Source organism: Nyctereutes procyonoides, unplaced genomic scaffold (genome assembly GCF_905146905.1).
Source record: "Nyctereutes procyonoides isolate TBG_1078 unplaced genomic scaffold, NYPRO_anot_genome, whole genome shotgun sequence".
In the NCBI taxonomy this organism is placed as follows: domain Eukaryota; kingdom Metazoa; phylum Chordata; class Mammalia; order Carnivora; family Canidae; genus Nyctereutes; species Nyctereutes procyonoides.
The window spans coordinates 42,019,307-42,031,956 of NW_026575131.1; positions in this window are offsets into that span (position 1 = coordinate 42,019,307).

Here is a 12,650-nt window from a genome sequence, read left to right on the forward strand (position 1 = left end):
AGTTTAGCACCACCTTCTGCCTGGGTTGTGATCCTGGAGACCTGGGATCGGGTCCCATGTCAGGTTCCCTGCGTGGAGCCTGCTTCTCCCTCTGCCTGTGTCTCTGCCTCTCTCTCTGTGTCTCTCATGAATAAATAAATAAAATCTTTTTTAAAAAATAAAAATGACATAAAAACTAAAAGGCTTGAAAAGAGGAATCGATTTGCTAAAAAACCCAAGTGATGTTCTGGAAATAAAAATTGTCATAGCGGGATCCCTGGGTGGCACAGCAATTTAGCGCCTGCCTTTGGCCAAGGGCGCGATCCTGGAGACCCGGAATCGAGTCCCACATCGGGCTCCTGGTGCATGGAGCCTGCTTCTCCCTCTGCCTATGTCTCTGCCTCTCTCTCTCTCTCTCTCTGTGTGTGTGACTATCATAAATAAATAAAAATTTAAAAAAAAATTGTCATAGCAATTAAAAGCCCTGTATCTGTGAATTAGAGCTAAAGAAACAGATTGATAACCTAAAACAAAAAGCTCAGAGAGACAGAGGACAGAGTGGGAAGAGCCAGCATAACATGTGATTCAGGTTCCAGGAGGGAGAAAAAGCAAAAATGAGGAGGACGTAATTTTTTTTTAATGGCTATGAACAACTCTTCAAAATCACCAATCCAAAAAAAAAAAAAAAAAAAAAATCACCAATCCACCGATTCAAGGAGGTCAACAAATCCCAAGCAAGGCAACAAAAAGAACTCAACACTCAGATGTTCTATGTCTTGATATGGATGGTGATTAATTAGTATATTCACTTTATGGCTATTCATTGAGCCACACCCATATGATTTATACACTTTTTGTATATTACAGCTCAGGAAGCAAGGTCACTTACAGTTTTCTCATATCTTGGATTACTCAATTACTGTATTCAAATTCCATACAAAACTCAGCGGCTTGAAGCAGAGCTTTAATATCTGACAGTTCCTGTGGGTCAGGAATTCAGGAGTGGCTTACCTGGGTAGTTCTAGCTTGGGGTCTCTTTGGGATTGGAGTCAAGATGGCCCCTAGGGCTGCAGTCATCTGAAGGCTTGGCTGGGGCTGGAGGCTGTGCTTCCAGGATGGCTTCCACCCTCGGGATTACTCATGGAAGCGTGGCGTGCACGCAAGTGCTTGCCACAGGGATCTCTCCACAAGACTTGTGCAATTGCTTGTGTGCTATGGCAGCTGGCTTTCCGCAGAATGAGTGATACAAGGCAGAAAGCAGGGGAGGGTTTTAGGGCCTTTTATGACCTGGTCTTGGAAGTGATATCCTGCCACATTGTATTGTTAGAAGCAGGTCATTACATCCAGGCCACACTTAAAGGAGAATTAGATTCTGCCTCTGGAAGGGAGGTCTGAGAATTTGTGGATGTATTTTAAAACCACTGCATACCTAGACAATAAGTGCAATAAGTTGGCAGGACAAAAAGAAGACAAGATGTTAAAATTAGAAAAGATGCGTTACCTTCTTTTTTTTTTTTTTAAGATTTTATTTATTTATTTATTCATGAGAGACACACAGAGAGAGAGGCATAGGCAGAGGGTGAAGCAGGCTCCATTCACCGGGAGCCCGATGTGGGACTTGATCCCGGGTCTCCAGGATCATGCCCTGGGCCGAAGGCAGGCGCCAAACCGCTTAGCCACCCGGGCTGCCCAATGCATTACCTTTTAAGGAGCAAGACAGCAGATGTCTCAACCACAGCCAGTGTTAACTGAAACTATACCTTCTGGTATCAGTGTTAACTAGACGAAAGGAAATTGTCACCTTAAAATTTTATACCTGAAGAAAATAGCTTACAAGTACAACATATTTTTAGACAAACCCAGAGATTTTGTCACCAGAAGATTCACTTGAAAAGAAAGCATTTTAGGGTAATGAAAATAGTCTACAATATTGTGGTCGTGGTTGCACAAATCTGTGAGTATGCTTAAAGCCATTGAACTGTACACTTCCAGTGGGCAAAGTGTATGAGATCTATCTTAATAAAGCTGTTTTTTTAAAAAAATAAGTATTCTCCTTTAAAAAAAGAGTTCACAGGGATCCCTGGGTGGCGCAGCGGTTTGGCGCCTGCCTTTGGCCCAGGGCGCGATCCTGGAGACCCGGGATCGAATCCCACGTCAGGCTCCCGGTGCATGGAGCCTGCTTCTCCCTCTCTCTCTCTCTCTCTCTGTATGACTATCGTAAATAAATAAAAAAAAAAAATTAAAAAAAAAAAGTTCACAGTATGTCTTCAGACTGAAATGAGGCACAATTCAAGATGGAAAATCTGAGATATGAGTAGGAATGAAGAGAAAAAAAGTGGAAATCTAAATAGGTATTGACCTTGTGGGGAATAAAAAAAGGAATGAAAAAAATTACCTGAAAGAAAGCAAAGAGAGGGATCCCTGGGTGGCTCAGAGGTCGGACGTCTACATCGAGCTCCCTACATGGAGCCTGCTTCTCCCTCTGCCTGTCACTCTGCATCTCCCCCGCCCCCCCCGCCATGAATAAATAAATAAAATCTTTAAAAAAAAAGCAAAGAGAAAAAGTGGAACACATAAATGAATCCAAAAACATCATTAATTATAATCAGTGCCTTTTTAAAAAAACTAAATCTGATGCTAGTTTTAAAAAGCCTAAACTCAAAGATTGCAAGGAAAGGGATTTGAAAAGCTCTATGAAGAGGTGTCTGGGTGGCTCAGTCGATTAAGCGTCAGCTTTTGGCTCAGGTCATGATCACCAGGTCCTGGGATCGAGCCCTCCTGTGGGGCTCCGTGCTCAGCGGGAGTCTGCCTCTCCTTCTGCCTCCCACTCCTACTTGTGCGCTCTGTCAAATAAATAAACTCTAAAAAGAAAAAAAATACCTTTATGAAGCTCAGAACCAAGGAAGGAAGCCAAGGTGGCTGCGGAGACCTTGGGCCCGAAGTGTGATTAGGTATTCTGTGTGCAGCCCTGAGCTGTCATCTGTCGCACGGGGAGAGCTAAATAATCCAGCCGCTTTGGAGAAGTAGAACACGTGCACACCCCGTGCGTGACCAGCAGTTCCACCATTAGTGTCTTAGGGAGCTGTTGCACAAATGTACCAGGAGACGGGGACAGGGTGCTTGTAGGAGCATTCTTCATAATAGCTTGTGCGCACACTTCACACACACGTGCATGCACACGCACACATTAAATCATGTAAGGAAAGAAATGGAGTATGAGCCATTTGTGTGATGCTCCAGAACGGGCAGAGTGAAACGAGGTACTCTACGGGTAGGCCTGTGGGTGGTGAAGTCGGTGCAGAAAAGCTAGGTGATGACCCTCAACATCAGGCCTGCTTGCGGTTAGCTCCGGGAAGGGGCCCTTCGAGGCATCGATAATGTTCTTTCACTTGGTTTGAGTGGCGGGAATACATTTTATTCTCTGTCCGTTCATTTTATTTTATTTTATTTTATTTTATTTTATTTTATTTTATTTTATTTTATTTTGGTGTATATGCTGTATCTCACACACATACCTTTTAAGGAGAGAAATCTCCAGAATTCACAACATAAATTACTCGGTAAGTGTGGTATTTTAAAATAGCCACATCTGCAGTTTTGTTAGTGGTCCAAGTTAGAACATTGAGGGTGAAGAGACAAATCATCAGGCTACATGGGGAAAAAAAACAACCACCACATAAGAATGAATGAGTTCCATTTTCCTCAGTAGTAGGTACTACAAGACAAATTCTTCCCAAGTACCAAGGAAACGTGACAATCCGCTTAATTAGTGTACGTCATTAGGGCCAGATAGACATTTTCAGGCTTATGATACCAAGTGTTTACTATGCACAGATCTTTGCCGGAAGAATGAGCAGGGAATGCTCCTTAGCAAGAGGAGTGGTGGTGGGGGCCGCGAGAGGGGTGTGGGAATTGGGGCCGCATTTGGCAGACGACCACGAACAGGATCTCAAACAAGGAGGGCTTTATTGTTCTTGTGTTAAGTCCATGGCGATACAGTGGATCCAGGGACACAGATCCCTTCTGTCCCCCCAGCTGCCGTCCTCAGCTCCCCTAGGAGCCTGCGCACTCCCAGGTGGGAGCTACAGGGAGGAGGCGGAAGGGCAAGGGGCAGGCCGGCTGAGGGAGCCGTGGCTTCACGCCCGGTCAGCCCCCCAGGCTTGCTCCGCGTCCCACGAGCCCTCACTGCAGACGTGTGGGGAGTAAGGGTGTTTTAAGCTGGGCACATTGCCACTGTGATTGAAATCGAGGTTCCACGAGAGGAAGAAGGGTAGAAAGAGTACTGGGAAGGCAGCCAGCAGTGTCTGCCACAGGATGCAGGAAGAAGTGGCGACCAAAGAAACTGGTAAGCATTGCAAAAATCAATAATTGGCTGACCTCTAGCAAGACTTACAATGACACAAGGCACGAATATTAGGAATGTAATAAGGCTGCCCTGACGACCCCAGAGACCTCAGGAAGACAATGAAGGGATACTGTAGATACCCACATCAGTTTGACAAGTTGATGAAATGGACCAATTCCTTGAAAAGCACAAACTACCACGACTCATCTGAGATGAAATAGATGGTTTGCATAGCTGTACCTACTAAGGATACTGAATTCATGATTTTAAAATTTCCTTATTCATTTAAGTCATCTCCATACCCAGTGTCTGGAACTCATTACCCCAAGATGAAGAGTCATGCTCTACCCACTGAGTCAGGAGCCCCCTGACACCATTTTAGATTCCCCTGTAATCAAGCTGGGGGTGTTGGTGGAAAGATAAGTACATAGATCAATGAAAAAGAATAGGGAACCCAAGTAGCCCCAAACAAGTATGGCTAAGTCATTTTTGACAGAGGTGCAAAATGAGCTCAAGGAAGGCAAGGTAGGATTCAGCAGATGGTGCTGGAGTGGTTGGATATCCGTAGGCCAAAAAAAAAAAAACCCAACCAAAAGCCAAGGCAATATACAAAAGTTAAAGTGGATTGTAGGTTTATTTTTTTTAAGTTTTATTTATTCATGAGAGACAGAGACATAGGCAGAGGGAGAAGCAGGCTCCCTGCAAGGAGCCTGATGCAGGACTCAATCCCAGGACCCTGGGATCACAACCTGAGCTGAAGGCAGCTGAGGGTCTCCAGGATCGCACCCTGGGCCAAAGGCAGGCGCCAAACCGCTGCGCCACCCAGGGATCCCAGTTTGGCAGTTTCTTAAACACTTAACCTGTAATCCAGCAACCAGAGTCCTCCTAGGCATTTACTCCAGAGAAATCCTGTCCACCAGCTTTCTTTATAATCACCAAAAGCGAGGGGGGGGGACCCTCCAAAATGTCACATGTGTCATTGGTTATTGAATACTAGGTAGCTTGAATTTGTTGTCCAGGGTATGTCCAACTAAAACAAATGAGCCTAGATCTCTAGTGTAATGGAGGTTTCCAAGTCATCATCAGATGAAGTTCAAGGTCAGTATAGTTTCCCGCTCTTCATTTTGGAATTAAAATATTACACAAAAACAGATGAAATAAGTATGTGGTAATAAATTTCTGACATATGGCAGTGTATGGGAGCATTCCTTCACTTGGTCCTGTACTTTTGGGAGTAATGGAGTGGAGAATCAGGTTTTTGTTCTGTGAAGAAGCAAACCAACCGCAAAATGTCCTTCAGTAGGTTCCCTGTTAAACTGGCACATCTGCCATGGAATACTACTCCGCATGGAAAAAAGAACAAAACTGTTGATAAAGCGGATGGCTTGGGTGAATCTCAAGGGCATTATGCTGAGTGAAATATGCACACACATATCTTTATGTATAAAGGTCATGTGCCCTACAATTCCCTATCTGTAACATCCTCGAAATGACAAAATCCTAGACCTGGGTAACAGATTCGTGGGTGCAGGGGTTAGGAACAGTAAGGGCAAGTGTGACTATATAAAGGGGTAGCTCAAGGGAGATCTTCATGGTGAAAGAGTAGTTCCTGGTTGCACCGATGATTTCACAGATCCATGTATGTGTTGAAATGGGATAGAACTATGCACACACATTTGCCAATATCAGATTCCTGGTTTTGATGCTTTACTAGTCTCCCATTAGGGGAGACTGGGTGAATGGTACACAGGACTGCTCTGTATTATCTTTTTTTAAAAAAAATTATTCATGAGAGACACAGGCAGAGGGAGAAGCAGGCTCCCTGCGGGGAGCCCGATGCAGGACTTGATCCCTGGACTCTGGGATCCTGGGCCAAAGGCAGATGCTCAACTGCTGAGCCACCCAGGTGTCCCTCTGTATTATCTTTTTAACTTCCTATGAATCTATATTTCAAAATTAAAAAATTTAATTTCAGCAGCAAAGAATGGTAGGTCATGTAAAATTGTGATTTAAAAAAGTATTTTAAAAATAAGACACAAGTTTTCTAGAGTCTTGTGGTAGATCAGATGGGGGCAGTTCAGAGTGGGTCACAGCAGAGGGTGGGTTGGGGGCTCTCGGGGGCTCTCAGGCCCCAGCAACCCGCTTGTTACAGGGCTGAGGGAATGAGCAAGTGGCAGTGCCCACCTCTGTGGATGGAGGGAGCCCTCGTGTGCCCATTGCTACCCAACTCCCCAGCTTCTCCAGGACAGCCCTGACTGACCTCCCAACACTTCAGGTCCCTCCTCCTTGAAATCTTTGAGGACTTTTGGCCTCCGGGTCATCTCTGGAGAGGTGTCAGACCTGGGTCGTTCAGCAACGCCACTTCCCCAGCAGAGGACAGGAGGACAGGGCCTGCTGGCCCAGAGCCCCGGGCTTGGTGCAGGAGGGCCGGGAGGAAGTTGTACCTGGGATAGGCCCCTGGGGGCTGGTACGGGGCCTATTCCGCAGTGAGGAATCGGGACGGGTCGCCGGGGTCAGAGAGAAGCCGGGCCCTACAGTTCGGAGGGGAAATTCTGTCTGCAGCGGGCTGCAGCCAAGAGTGTGGAGGCACCCGGTGCGGGCAAATCTAGCCCCTGGAGCCTGGCTGTCCTCCCGGCCACGTCCCCTGGGGTCCCATGCGGCTGCTCACCAGCTCTGGGCTCTCTGAGACGCCTGCTCACCTTCGCGCAGGTGCCTCTCCGTGGGGCTCTGAGCCACGTCCAGGGTTTGCTGCAGGACCGCCACCCCTACAGGAGCCGAGGACCTACCCTTGCTGGGCACTGTTCTGGGGCTGATGTGGCTGGGACTCCCATGATCTCTCGCCCTCCCGGGCCGACCTACCGGTGGCGGGAGCCAAGCCCCTCCCTCAGGCCAGCCTGAAAGACCTCGCTTCCCCCGGCGCCATCTGGCTGCGCCTCACAGCGGGGCCTCGTGGGCGGGGGGCTGGGGCCTCAGCCTGGAGGCTGTGGGGACCAGTCTTGGGCAGCCTTTATTTCCCCACTTCTTCCCGTGGCCGCTGGGGGGCAGCAGAAGACACCGATCGGGGGCCCCTGAGGGAGCGCAGGTCAGCCCAGCCTGTTTCCCGCTGCTCCAGCGGGTCTTGGGTAAGCACAGCGCCCCCGGAGAAAGCAATCGCGCGGACCGGCCACTGCGCCCATGCTGGCCTTCCCCAGCTCCCAGGCACCACACTCCAGGGCACGCGGGCCCCCAGCTCTGGGGGCAGCTCCAGCCCTGCCGGGTCCAGGCAGCCTCATCCCTCCTGTGGGAGGGTCTGCACCTGTGGGAGGCATCCGTGGCCAGGACACCCAGGGATGTGGACCCGCTGTAGTCTGGCTGGGGAAAGGGACTCTCCTGGAAGGTCAGGCCCCCTTAGCCCCCAGGCCAGACCTCGCACGGCATCCTCTGAACCTGTCCTGAGCATCGATTGTCAGAGCCAAGCTCCCAAGATGCCTGTGGTCCCAGAGGCCATCCGGGTGGCCTAGGAGGCTTCACCCACCTGATGGGCCCGGAAGGGCGTTCGTGGGCATTCCACAGAGTGGAGCGAGCGAGCGTGCGTGCTGGGTCCTAAGGCTGCTTCCTCCCTGGCGCAGGCCTGGCCTCAGGGCCTCTGGCGGCCGTGGGCTGGGCAGGGGTGTCCAGGCAGTTTCCCGGCCAGCCTGCCCCTTCTCTATGTATTTACTGGTTTTCTTAAAATGTTCCCATTACTCAGGCCTCTGGTCGGCACTGAGACAGAAATAAATCCCACAAGGCAGCCCAGCCAGAAGCCGGGAATCCAATTCCCCATCAAAGGCCGGAAGAGGCCCCTATGCAGAGCTTGCCAGACCACAGTGGCCCACACACTCCACATGGCCACGAATACGGCCACGCACACCCCCCCCATGCACACACACGGGCACATGCATGCATTCTCACACGCATACCCACACCTGCATGTGCAGGCACCCACACGTCCCCCACGCACTCACGTTTGCCTAAAGCACACACATGCATTCACACATATGCACCCTGTTCACACAGATTGGCTCCCATGCACATATGCATTTACATGTACACACCCCCCAGTGCAGACTGTTCATGCACATGCTCCCTGACAGCTAGGCTTGCACTCGGTTTTGACCACACACCCTGAGGTCACAAACTCAATCATCCCCAAGGTGCTGGTAGGCGAGCTAAGTGGTGAGGGGGTGGGAGGATGGGCAGCCCCTGTGCAGCTCTAGAGGAGAGCAGCCTCATGGGAACGCAGGCCAAGGCTGCCAGGGCTTCTGAATTTTTAAGAGAAACTGGAAAGCTGAATTTTTATGTGAAATATCCTGATTTTTAAATGTTGGCTCAAGATGTTGAAAATACTGTGATGGCCAAACCAAACATGTCCCTGGGCCAAATTCCACCCACAGGCGGCGTTCTCAGACCACAGGTCCACACAGACACACACACACACACAAATAGACACACACGTATACACAGACATACATACAAACAAATGCAAATAGACACACTGATACACAATACGGTCACACAAATAGACATGCAAATGGACATATACACACGCAAAGCAGACACAGATATATATATGTATATATATACAGATAGAACCACCGGGCACCTGGGTGGCTCAATGATTGAGCATCTGCCTTCGGCTCAGGTTGTGATCCCCGGGGTCCTGGGATTGAGATCTGCATCAGGCTCCCTGCAGGGAGCCTGCTTCTCCCTCTGCCTATGTCTCTGCCTCTCTCTGTGTATCTCTCATGAATAAATAAATAAAATCTAAAGAAAAAAAAGAGCCAGCAACTGACACAGTACAGATAGACACAACAGACACATAGCTAGACACATATATGAACACACACATATAAATATACATACATAAATACAAATAAATACACAGACACAAACATACACTAATACAAATAAATAGACACACAAATCTATACACACATAAGAGCCCCATGACACATCCGTCTGTGTCATTGATGTGGGTGAGCTTGGTGGGGCACAAAGCCTGCCCGTGTGGTCTCTGGGCAGGGCCAGAGCATGGTTTACATCGAGGCTGTCTCCTGACCTACTGGGGAGAGGGTCCCTGGGACGGACCAGCTACCTTGGGCGGCCAGGAGAGCACAGCTGTGCAGAGTGGGAGGAGCGGACGACGGGCCTCTGTGCCAGGACCTGCAGAGTTTGCAGCCACAGGTGCCGGAGCTCGGAGCTTGGGGTGGCCAGGAGCCCGCCCTCCCATGCCCCCATCCTCCCTGTCTGGCCTGGTTCCCACCTCCTCCCCTTTGGGAAGCAAAGCCAGCAGGAGCCCATGGGGGCTGCTCGTCTGCAGAGCTCCCCAAGGCACTCCTGGTTCTGTCAGAGAACTCTGATAGGAAGCCTTCAGGGGGATGCCTTCAGGGGGATGGAAGCCTCTAGACCCCCCATCAAAACTGCTGCGGGGGCAGGGAGGCTGAACAGTAGGTGCACAATTAATGCAGCCACCTCCCCTCTCCTCACCCACAGATTTGGAAAGCTGAGGCCAGAATGAAAGGTTGGAATCTGCTTTTCTGACTCTTCTGCCTCCCAGACCCCGGCCCCCTTCCTCACCCCAGCTCTTGGACAGGCAGGAGCTGCACAGTCAGCACCCACCACCTCTTGGCCCCCACAGCCAGCATGACTGTGATACTGAAGAAGGAAGGGATCTGTCCCCTGGTCTTGTGTCCTAGGGGTCGCTAAGGAGCAGGATGGGGTACCAAGCCCACACTGACCAAGAGACCTGGACAGGGGCCTGACCTCAGAAGAGAAGCCGAGGCTCAGAGAGGGGAGGCTGCTTGCCCAGGATCACACAGCACACACTGGGAGCCAGCCAGGGTCCAGGCCCCTGCCTGGCTCTGGAGTCCCCTCCTCTGCCCAAGAGGAGGCTCTTCTGCCCCAGCCAAGGCTTGTTTCAGTTGGCTGTGGTAGCCTTAGGCTGGGATCATTCTCCTGGAATTGGCTGAGGAAGCATGAGGGACAAGCAGCTGGACCCAACCCAGCCTGTGTGCCGGGGCTGCGCAGCAAGCCCCACTGCTCCAGCCCCTCTGACGGACCCCCACAGCCAGACCTCTTCTAACAGCAAGGCAGAGCCAGGACCCTCTCAGACCCCCGGGCAGGGTCATGGCCCCTCACACGCCATCAGCACAGGGCTGTGTCCCCTTAAGACCCCCTAGGGCAGGGTCGTGTCCCTTCTGAACTTCCCCTTCCCCTACTCTGTTCCGTCCCAGCTTCCCAGGGTGAGGTCAGAAGGGCGTGCGGGTGTCACAGCCTGCCACTCTGGGTGGGCGTGTGGGGCTCGACTCCATGCTTATTCTCAACAGGCTTGCAGGTTGAGGGTGGGCTGAGCCATCTCTCTGACACCCCTGACCCCCTAGGCCCCATCCTGAGCAGGGAGTTATGGTCTCACCCAGGCTTGGTGCCCCCAAGAGGGTACATTCCTTCCAAGGATCTTCACAGGTCCCTCTCCTAGTCTGGGCTGAGGAAAGACAGGCCAGAAAGGGCAGCGCCTATTCACATGCCCAAGACAGGTGGGAGCTGAGGTCTGCCTTACTGGCCCAGCTTGGAGTTCAGGGCAGCCCCCGAGGTGCCAGACACCGTGGCCAAGATGGCTGAGGAGCTGGGGTCTCTCAGTGTCCTCCCCCTGCCTGCCCACTCCCAGCTCGGCCGGTGTTTACGTGTTCCCTGTGGCTTGGCTGGGCTGGGAGGCCTTGAAGGGAGAAATGACCACCTGGCTCCAGCCCCTGCTCAAGGCAAACAGGGTCCTGACTGCGTGCCAGGCCCACTGAGGGCTCCTACTTCCTCTGCCAACACCTGGATGGCCCAGGCGCTGCTCAGGGGCCTCTGAGTGGGAAGGCTGGCCCTGGCCTAAGGGCTCCAGGTCTAAGTTAGCAGGAGGGTCCTGGCCCAGGGCCTTGGGCTGGTGTAAGGTCGAGTCCTGTCCTGGACATCCCAGAAATGGTTCCCAGTCTAAAGGGGAAGGCCTGGCCCTGTCCTGGGGGGTATGTAGTCTGAGGAGAACAGCCCTGTCCTGGAGGAACACCCATTCGTGAGGGGTGAGCACAGCCCTGTCCTGGGATGGAGGCTAAACCTTGTCTTAAAAGAAATCCAGTCTGAGAGGAGAGGTTCAATTCAGACTGGAAGCTATGGTCTCACCCAAGCTTGGGGCCTGGCCTTGTGTTCCAGGGCCCCCCAAGAGGGAATGTACCAAGAGGGTACATTCCTTCCAAGGGTCTTCAGAGGTCTGGGGGGCACCCAGTCTGAGGGGGAAGACACAGGCCTGTCCTAGGGGTACCCTAGGGTGTGTTTCAGGGTGAGCGGGCCTCATGGACTCGACTTCAGAAGCCTCCCAAGGAGGAGTCTGGGATGGAAAATAGGGCCCTGGGGCCCAGCCAGCTAGAGAGGCCTCAGCGACTACGTGTGGGGTAGGTGGGATGAGTTTGCCAGAAGGCCCAGGGGTCCTGTAGCTTGGAGCCCTGAAGAGGGACATGATGCAGACACCCCTAGGAAGGGGATGGGGGCCTGTCCTGCTCAGGTCTCCTCTGTCCGCCAATGCCTCATGCAGGCTCCTCCCTGCTACCTGCCTCCCAGAAGGCTCCCTCACCCCTGAGCTCTGAGTGACCTCCTCTGGCCTCTCCAATGGGGCAGGGGCTCTTCTAAACGTGGCTCAGGGCTCCTTGCTCTCCCTGTATGATCTCCAACAGCTCCCAGCATTCACAGCAGTCCTCGATGCTTAAACTGCCTCAGGGGCCCTTTGGGTCCTGGCCCTTCGCTGGCAGCATTCCAAGCACATCCCACCACATAGCGCTCATGGGTGCTCCAGGCCTTTGGGCAATCCTTTGCCTTCCCCGCTATCCTCAGCCTGAGGCTGCTCAGAGTGTCTGTGCCACCCCGCTGCTAAGTGAGTCTGTGGTCCTGGCCCCGTGACCCCTCCCCCCTCCCCAGGGGTGGGAGTGCTGTTGGAGATGGGGAGCGCTTTCCAGATGCTGAGTCCAAAACCCTTTGCGCTGAAGAGGGTAGGGGGGCCAGCTGGGGGAACTAGCCCGTAAGGCCCAGAGGCGAGGCTGTCTGCAGACTTGAGAAAGAAGCTTGTTCTGCTCAGAGCATGGGGTGGAGAGGCACTTGGGTCAGTTCTCAGTATCAGGCGAGGAGGGCCTGTGCCATTCTAGAGCCCAAGCCTGGACTGGGCAGAGGTCACAGGGGCAAGTAACCTAGCAGGCGGGTGTTAGATAAGGATGCTTAGTGACAGCCTGAGATCCACGGTGAGTGGATGTACTGAGTCCTGCAGGCCCTCACCCCAGCCGGA